Below are 8119 nucleotides of genomic sequence, written 5' to 3' on the forward strand. Positions count from 1 at the left end.
ACACACACACACACACACACACACACACACACACACACACACACACAGAGAAGGAGGGAGAGAACTTAGGAGTGAAATGCAGAGGGCGCCTGGGTGGCTCAGATGGTTAAGCGTCTGCCTTCGGCTCAGGTCATGATCCCAGGGTCCTGGGATCGAGTCCTATGTCGGGCTCCCTGCTCAGCGGGAAGCCTGCTTCTCCCTCTCCCGCTCCCCCTGCTTGTATTCCCTCTCTCGCTGTCTCTCTGTCAAATAAATAAAAATAAAAATAAAAAAATCTTAAAAAAAAAAGAGTGAACATAAAATCCATCCCAGACTGTATTCTTAAGATGTCAAACTTAAGGACATGAAGAAGGGGACATGTCACTTAAAGGCATAATTTAAGTTGCTCAGATTCTCCAGTTTGGGGATGGTGAAAAGATCTAGACACACCACCTGCTCCCCACCAGATTCTAAGGTGAAGTTGAATATGAGCTCACAGGCACAGGGGGGTTCTCGGAGGGGGAGGGGCAGATGCCAAACAACCAGCGCATTTGCTTCCGGAATCATTTCCACAAACAAAGGAGGCACACAACTGTTATCAGTTGTTATCAATTGTTCCTGTGGGACCAAGGGTCAGAACTGAAACCCAGCTTTGTCACTGCTGCCCACTGGCTGATAAGACTTCAAGTAAGCCCTTCTCGTTCTCTACACGGCCATGCCCTTGGCTAGAAAGAGAAGGAATCCAGAAGGATCTCCCAGAGCTGCTTTCCAACTCCTGAACGTCTAAGGCTCCTCTTGGCTTTGGTTGGAAAGAAAGTGCTGACAGCTCAGGATGAGGTTGCTAGCCTTAACTAAGCATAGTCCAGCTAATATGGACTCTGGACCTAGCCCACCCGCGTTCAAATCCTCGCCCTGTCACTTGCTGTGTGTGACCACAGCCAGGTTTCACAACCTCACAAACGTCTCAGTGTCCCAATATATAAACTGGGAATGACAACAGTGCCCACCTTACCACTGTAGGGAGTAGTAAAGGAAATAGGAAAGAAGCATATGCAATCAGGTCAATTACAGAAGGTACAGTTTTTCATCCCATCTCTATTGTCCTGCTCACCTCTTAACATTTCTCCACAAGGACACTTAATATCTGTAACAATGACCAACACAACACAGACCCATGAGTGGACTGAGACATGAAAGAGATCCAACACTATTACCGTGGAAGACTGTTCTGTGTAGGATACTTAGGAAAAGCATCTTACCAGCGTGACAGGACTTACAAGCCGTCTGTGCTCAGAACGACACCACTAAGAAGTGCAGCTGAGACAGGAGTGGGTGGGCGGCACGCATTCCCTCCAGGGCCAGCCACAAAAAATCACAGAGGGATGCAAAAGTGAGGCTGTTAATCTATTCTAGGGGTAACCTTAAAGGGCTGACTTTTTCTTTTTTTAGTAAACCAAATGCAAACACCAGTATTTAACTCTTACAAGTAATAAAGTACTTGGATACACCTCACTCCTAAGTGCATGGGAAACAGGGTGGAGAAACACTCCTTAGCCATCCTTGAGAACCACCCCAGCTGGGGCCAAGGTCTAGCAGGCCTCAACACAAGCATGGCAGGGGAGGGGGGAAGGGGGGCAATTTACAGGGAGAACTCCACCAAACCCGGCCATAGCAGCTTATCCCCCTTGCCTGTGCTGATTTTTCAGGCTGGACAAACGGCCTTGACAGGAAGGTTCCTGTTCTCTTTCCAGAAGGTCATGTGTTCAGATAAGAGAGCTCTGGGAGTTTGAAGAACTAAAGCGATCCTTCCAACCCCTCTCATGCACACATACAGCTTTCCAGATATGACAAAGTCGGGAAAACATGAATTTAATTGTAGCAGTGAAAAAGCAAACAAATAAATAAAACGGCTCACAGAAGCAAACGCAGCTCAAGTCCCCACGCTTCCAGCTGAGAGAACATACTTAAAGTACTAAGGCTCCTGGGACCCACCTTGGCGACCTTCCAAGAACTATTAGTTTGCATTAACACACAGAAAGAGAAGGTCAGATAAATTAAAAGTTCAAAAGGTAATTTTGAAGAAGGACATCTTTATCCTCAGCCCCAGCACAGGGCATGGCTCATGCCGCTGCAAGACAAACTTACTCAATGAACACACCTACAGCAGGCAGAGGTCACATGGTGCTCCAATTCTTGATGTTAAAACAAGATGCCATATAGAATAGGGACAAGACCTAGATTAGAAACTTCAAGAAGGGTTGGGGAGCTTGCTACTCAATTTCCAACACATTAAAAAGTGTTCTTAAGTGTTCTTAAGAGTGACTCTATACTTCAAAGCCACTTATGAACTTTAAAGGCAGACTAGTAAAACTTGCACTGACAAGCATCGGATTTATTTGTGACCCAAACCTCTCAACTGTTCCCGGATTCTGGAACACATACATCTTCCAACAGCCAAAACTCTCAGTTAAGTCTTCACCTGACACAAGGACCCTTTCTCAAACTTTGACACACACAACAAACCCCCCCGAGACAAAGCTCCTGACAGTATATGCTTTCCTGGGATTTCCTATAATAATATCAACACAGGAAGCCCCTCAACCCCACCACCACCCCACCTTTCTAGAGCCAGGAGGCCAAGACACACAAGGAAGAGGGAATAAAATGAGTCCGCACTGCTTTTTACATCTCTTGGGAAGGAGCAGGGCAACCACCTGCCTGGATGACCACAGAGTGAGAAAGGACATGAACTTCCCAAGGCAAGTCTCATGATGACTGCTCCATGCAGTTTTCTGGATATCTCGGCAGGGCACACTGGCCACTGTCTGTCCCCTGCCAAAATCAATCTGAGGGTGACACTGCAGTGACTTGGATCCCAAGCCACAGGGAGCATTTGGAAAGGTGGTGTTAAATGACTGACATCTACAAGGGATCCTGAGGAGCTACACTTCTCAGGGGAGGAGCCAAAGCCCCCACCCCGCTAGAATCACAGGGGACTCTGGCATTTCCATGCTTTTGGAGGCCAGCTGGGCAGAAGGCTGCTTTAGTTATTTTTAAATGGAGAAAACTGAATGGGAAGGGAGAAAATTTGAATTCCTATGATCTCCTGAGGTCCCTTCCAGCTCCAAGATGCTACCGAAGAACACTGCATATGCACATACTTCTTTATAAAAACGTATATACACATACATATGTGTGAATATATATATGTACTGTATTCACACTTCAAACACAAAGCACTTGAAATGTGCGCTGCTGAGATCAAAAAGCCCATGAGCTGCTTTGGCAGCGGGGCTGGGGTGCACAGATGCCATTGGCAGATCTGGGCAGAGCCCCCAGCCCTCCTGCCATCCCCGGCCGCCTAAACACCAACCCAACCAGCAGCTGCCTGGTGTAGTTGCAAACCCCGCAAAGCTCCAAACCAGGGCTGCAGACTCCTTCCTCCTAGTGACTCCAGGCCTAAGTGTCTCAAACCCAGGCAAGTTGGAACAAAGGTGGAGACCAGAGGAAGTTCTGCCAGAGTCAGGTGTCAGGCAGAGGAGCTCCCTTCTCCTCTTGTCCCAGCTCCTAAAAGCGGCGAAAAGGTCACCTTCTTCCCCCTCCTCTATCACTCCGATTTTCAGGACCTCTCCACTTCACTCTGACTACCCGGAGAGCAAGTTGGTAACTGGTGAAAACTACAAAAGCCTCTAGAAAATGGAGCTTCGCTCTAATCCTAGCAGTGCCAAAGTTAAGGGTGCTTATCTCAGCCTTGAACAATAACAACAAAAAGAATTTGTAGGGAAGAAGGAAGTGGGGGGGGGGTGAAAATCCATTTATCAAGATAGATCTGTGATGGGTTTGCCTACCAGGAAAAACTGTTTTTTGATTTCTTGAATTAAAAACAAGGCAGTTCTGATCCTGTGTCAAGGTTCAAGATATGGGTGATAGAGTTGCTAACACGGTGGTGTTTTGGCGGGGTGCTCTCGGAGTAAAATCCAACCAAGTCCCTCAGGTCCTGACAATGAACACAGGTGGGGACACCAGCTTCCCAGTTGCCTATCTTTACAATGAGATCCTGCCGCTACTACTCGAATCTGAGTGTTTCCAGGTGCACTGTTGCCATTCCATCCGAACCCCATACACACCTCAGCTTTCCCCTCCCCAACTTCACAGCTCCGTAAGTGCCCAACCTTCCCTAACTGGGCCGCCAGAGCCGGGTGCTCACAACAGTGTCCGCCCCGCGCCGGGCTCGGCAATCAGCGTCGGGAGCACCCGGCCCTAGACCTTGACCCCGGCATCTCTGAAAACGTAAGCATCGCGGGCTTGGAGCTGAGCACCCCGCTGGCGCTCCGAACGTGGCTGGACAATGCAAGCGCCACCTCTTCCCTCTTCCGCGCGGTAGCTACGAAACCACGGCTTTGTGTATGACAGCAAGTGTGTGCGCGAACGTCCCCGGCTCACACACCCCCTTCCACCCAATCTGCTCCCGGCGCGGGGTCCGTGCGCTCGGCGAGTGCACAGAGAGCGAGTCCACCAGGCCAGCGGCCGCACCGCCAGGCCTCTGGCCTCCCGGCCTCGGACCTGGCCTCGGGGAGCAGGGGATGACATCCACACCCCCGTTCCCAGCCGCGGGGGCGGTTGGCGCCAGCAGCGCTGGGATCTGAGCAAAAGCGAGACAGGGGCCAGGGGCACGAAAGGGCGACAGGCGGACGCCGCGCCCCCCACCCGCGACCTCGGTCTCCCCCAACTTAGCACGCCGTCGACCCGGAGGGGGGCCCAGAGGGGGCCGGGGCGGCTCGCGACTCGGCAGGAAGTTCCCAGGGCCGCACTGAGCATGCTCTCCGGGAGTGTGTGCGCGGGTGTGGGCTGGGCGCTCCCCGCAGCCTCTCCGGCCGGGCAGCCTCGCGGAGCGCCCTGACGGGGTCGCGGGCGGCCGAGCGGCCCCAAGGGGTTAGGGGATTCCCCCGGGCTTCCCTGGTCCCCCAGCCCCGAGCGTCGGTCCGTCGCATCCCTCCTCTTCTGGGCCCCGGACCAGCCTCCCTTCTTCTTCCTCCCCACCGGCCGCTGGCTGAGCCCGCCCTGCGCGCCCCGGTCCCCGGGACCCCAGCCCGGCCCACACCCGCAGCGTGATCCCACTAGGCTCCTCCACGGTCCGAGCGCCCACCTGCCATCCCCAGCCCGCGCCACCAAAGCCTCCTCTGGACAGTCCCTTGAAAAACCCACAAGCCTCTTCCCCAAGGGCCCTGGGGGCCTGCTGTTTCTCTTGGGGAGGGCTGCCCCAGGCAGGTGGGCGCTTCAAGGCGCGTCCCCCGCTGCACTCCCGGGTCCCGCAGAGCGGCCGCAGCCAGGGCACCCACGCAGGCGGCAGGCTGAAGCCCCCGGCCGCGCCGCCCTCGGTGTAGGCTCTCCCCGCCGGCGCCCAGCTACCCGCGCCCTCCGCGGTCCTTCTGCGTGCATCTCCCCGCGGGGATGGCGAGCCCGACGCGATCGCCCCGACCCAGTGGCTCTCACCTCCTTGTTGAACAGCAGCAGGAGCAGCAGGGAGCGCCCGCCAGCCGTCGTCCCCGCGGGGCCCACGACGCGGCGGGGTACGGGGTCGCGGCGCCCCGAGCCTGCGGCGCGGCTACCTGGGCTGGATCGCGCCCGGGGCCGCCGCGGCTGCCGCGGGAGCCGCAGGGCCGCCGCCGAGCGGGCCGCGGCAGGGACGGTCTGCAAACTCCCAGCCCTGGCGGGGCCGCGCGCGGCGCGTCCACAAACAGCCCGGACGCGGTAGCTACGCTCCTCGGGGGGCTCAGCCTAGCAGGGCGGGAGTCTGTCCGCAATTTCTCCCAACACCCCCCAGCCCAACGTCTCCAACTTCTCCCCGCTTCTGGGCTCAAGGCACTTGAAGGCAGGGATTCTGGCCAGGGACGTTCGGCAAACTCCCCGCCCTCCCAGGCAGAGCGCTCAGCCAATTCGGAACGCCCCAGCGTCTCAGGGGCCGTCTGCAAACTCTCAACTCTGTCGGAGAGGACTTCTAGCAACCTTTCAGTTCCGCAGCCCAAAGCGGGAAAGGAGCAAGGGAGACAGGTTAATCGCGGCCATAAACAATATGCTAGCAAGGTCGGGGATAGTGTACCAATACTCATATGACAAAGCATCCTCTGGAGTGGTGCAGTCCAGGGGCCTCGAAGCACCAGGGGCCTTCTAGCAGTGAAGCCCAGTGAGGGACAACTGGGGGCTCACCCATTTACAGGGGCATACAACTTTAGTAAGTGCCCTGAGTTTCAGTTTCCTTCTTCGTAAAATGTGTTATAGGTAGCCATTGAGTCTACCACTTGGTTTTTGTGACCTTGGACAAGTCACTTAACCATTTGAATTCAGCCTCTTTATCTATGAGCATAATGCTGCCTCAGGAGCCTATTTTGAAGATGAAAGAAAGCACATGTAACGTATTTAGGTACACTTGGCATATAGTAGGCGCTCGATAAATGAATTCCATTTCTTTCTTTTTCTTCCTCCCTCTCTTGGATTCTGTGAACACACTGGATGAGCTAGCTGAACACTGTACTATTGTAAATTCAAAACGAAATAAAACACATCGCATGTCCTGATGGTACCACAAACATTGACTGACAGGACATATTAAACCCAACCAAGCCCGGGGAGAGACAGTCGTACATGTACATCAGAACATTATAGATCATTGTTAAGTGGTATCTAGAAGGGAGGGAGAATGGCCTGGTGGATCACCTAAGGGTCAACATGACAAGGTTCATAACACCACCAGCCCGTTTCAGGCCCTGTAACCAGTCATTATATAAGATGACTGTATGAAAATTATGCCCAACTTCCCCTTACCTTCCCTGTGGGATTTTTCCACCCTTATTTCACTGTCCTTCCTGGGGTCTTCTGTCTTGAATTTAGATCACCCTACTCTGCTGCCCACACTCCTCAACAGAGGCTTAAAACTGAGGATCATGGAATTTTTAGACCCTAGAAATGACTTAGCTCAACTTTCTCATTTTGTAAGTGAGTTCTCAGGGCCACCCAAGGGTTAGGGAAGTCTCCAGACTCCAGGATCTTGGTAGATCACACCTCGTGGCCTCTCCTACATTGAGCTAGCTCTGGCTCAAGGCACATTAGGCCAGTCCTATCTTTAACTTCAAGCTCAAAGAAAAGGCTCTAACATTTTTTGACCAGATAAGCCCCAACTTTTCAGCCACTTGGATCCTCAGCTGTCAGAAACTGTCCAGGTGATATTTGAGAGCCCCAAGGAAATCTGCATGGGCAGGATTATTCCTCTTCAAAATACCTTTTGGTGAAATCCCAGGAACGTTGGGAGGCATGCATTTTCCTTAGTCCCTTGTTAGAAAATAAGGTCTCAGAGCTCTAAGGGCACAGGGAGGGAAATAGAAGAATAGTGACATCTGGTGGCCAAGACCTTCTGTGCTCTGAATAGGGATGGTGCAGATTCTAATCCTAATAGATTTGCTTCAAAGCCAAGTTCCAGCGGGTGGTTAATAACTGTACCACCTGGTTACCTAGGGATTTCTGAAAGACATCAGTCATTTAAACATTGCAGACCTACTGCTATAGAGGAAATTACATACGGTTATTATTTCAGGATCTTGTTAAAAAATGTATGTGTATAAAGAGAAAGTGTAAGGGTGTGATATTCATATGTACACACATTATGTGTATTTATATGATACAAATATATTTAGATTATATATCTCCTACTTATTTGTATAAATAATATACTTACAATGCCTTTGAAGGACATTAATACTATCTCCATTGTTTTTCTTACAAAGTTAAGATTATAATTTACATTAATAATTGCTAAAGGACATTGCTTTTAGACATAAAGATGCTTACTAAGATGGAATTGTGTATTTCATCATGTCCTCTCAGGAGAGAATTCCTTACAAACTTAGAGAGGAAGAAAATAGCACAGTGGGATTTTAGTAGTGAAAGCCCCGGCTGATGATGGTCAAGGTCATGCTTACCTGATGAATAGTGATTGATTTTTAGCATTTCCACCACTTGTAAACAAGGGATGTTAGGTTAAAAAAAGGAAGATATTTGGGATTACTTCATAACAATGCAACAGTGTCTCTTGGTATTGCTAAGTCTGCTCTACTTCTTTCCATATATTTGTCCTGTGTAACATACT

General features: G+C 51.4%; 1 protein-coding gene across 4 annotated transcripts in view; it reads right to left on the reverse strand.

The window, feature by feature from the left end:
- Positions 1 to 5837, reverse strand: part of MGAT5 (alpha-1,6-mannosylglycoprotein 6-beta-N-acetylglucosaminyltransferase) — a 327769-nt gene extending 321932 nt beyond the window's left edge. For all 4 annotated transcript variants that reach the window (XM_073884745.1, XM_073884749.1, XM_025857052.2 and 1 more), the window contains exon 1: positions 5473 to 5837. The gene's annotated coding sequence lies outside the window, so the exon portion shown is untranslated. The remainder of the gene's footprint in view (positions 1 to 5472) is intronic.
- Positions 5838 to 8119: the final 2282 nt, after the last annotated feature.

This window comes from Callorhinus ursinus, unplaced genomic scaffold (genome assembly GCF_003265705.2).
Source record: "Callorhinus ursinus isolate GAN/ISIS: 27379988/994484 unplaced genomic scaffold, GSC_fseal_2.0 scaffold2, whole genome shotgun sequence".
NCBI lineage: Eukaryota > Metazoa > Chordata > Mammalia > Carnivora > Otariidae > Callorhinus > Callorhinus ursinus.